Genomic DNA, 1,595 nt, shown 5'->3' with positions numbered 1-1,595 from the left:
AACAAGCTGGTGCAGCTTTTGCACAGTAAGAATTATATTTCATTTATTAAAATTAAATAAGAGAGTTTTGCTGATGTTCCTCGGAGATTCTGGCGGGTGCTGGCAGTCCTGTCCTGCAGAAGGAGGATTTTGGGTCCCATCCTTGACAAAGTGGGATGAGGAATTGCTGCTGGGAGAAGTAAAAAAATCAACCACTAAAGCAGAGAGAAACTATATTTCAAGTGAATAGGATACAATTACAGTGAATATTACATTGTATTAATGCTTGGTAGTAAATAATCCCTGACATTAATGCTTGGATGAATTGTTAACTCCTGGAATTTACTGCCATGGGACACGAGCGACCCTGGTAGGACTTGGTTAACAATTTGTGGGGTTTGAAGTCTTTATGTCTCCACAGGCCAGGTTTATTTGAACATGATCAACGGCTGCACAGTTATAAAGAGTTAATTAATACAGAATTAATTTAGAGTGTGTGTGTTTTGTATGTGCCTGTGTTTGGCTGTTTGGGTTTGTTGATTGCTGGGCAGGAAAACTTCCAGGTGCTGCACAATGGAAATTTTGCTTTCACTCCCAAAATTTATTCCTTGCTTGAGCTTTCCTAATACAACCCAACCTTGTAGCTGCTGCTCCCAGAAGGGAAGGTGTAAGGAAAATAAGGACAGCTGTGGAATCACCATCACTGGAAGTGTTCAGATGGTGTGGATGTGGCATCGGGGGACATGGCTTTGTGGTGCTGGGTTAATGGTTGGATTGGGTGATCTTGGAAGTCTTTCCCAACTTCCTGATTTGGTGATTCCAGGATTTCAAAATGCTGTYCCATGGCACGTGAGGGTGGTTGTGCACTTTCCAAATGGCATCCACATGGCTTGTGACAAAGGCACAGTGATAGGACAAGGGGGCAATGACTTTAAACTGAACGAGATCAGGGTTAGATGGGATATTGGGCAGGAATTGTTCCCTGTAGGGTGGGCAGGCCCTGGCACTGCTGTGGTTCCCCTGGATCCCTGGAAGCATCCAAGGCCAGGCTGGACGGGGCTTGGAGCACCCTGGGACAGTGGAAGGTGACCCTGCCCATGGTACAGAGTGGAACAAGATAGATTTCCAGCTACTCCAACCTAAACCATTCTGACTCTTCCATTGTCTTTTCCCAAAGGGGATTTTTCTCCAGATATCTTGGCWTGTTGTCTTCCCCGTGTTGCTCTTGCAGGGAGCGCAGCTGTGTGTGCCGTTGGGTGGGTTCGGCTCTGCCGGCGTTCCTTTCATTCATTTGTTTTTATTTGTTTATTGCCCACGTCTGTTTCACTACAAACATTTCCTCAAGGCTCCTTGCTCGACACGAGGCCGTGCGGGGCGGTGCCGTGACCGGGGACGTTCGGCTTCGTGCTCGGGGGTTGTGAAAGGAGGCGTTGAACACTGATAAAATAAATAAAATAAAATAAATATTAAAAAAAGGGGAGGGAAAAGTTTTAAAAGAGTTCAAAAAACGTTTGAAAAAGTATAAAAGGAGGCAGAGCGGCGACTTTTTGGAACACGATGAGGGCCGACCCAGCCGTGTCCCCGCTCCTCCCGGGCCGTGTCCCCGCTCCCCCCGG

Source organism: Malurus melanocephalus, unplaced genomic scaffold, assembly GCF_030028575.1.
Source record: "Malurus melanocephalus ecotype Western Australia unplaced genomic scaffold, MMel_1.1 scaffold_125, whole genome shotgun sequence".
Classification (NCBI taxonomy): domain Eukaryota; kingdom Metazoa; phylum Chordata; class Aves; order Passeriformes; family Maluridae; genus Malurus; species Malurus melanocephalus.
Note: the sequence above shows the minus strand (reverse complement) of the source record.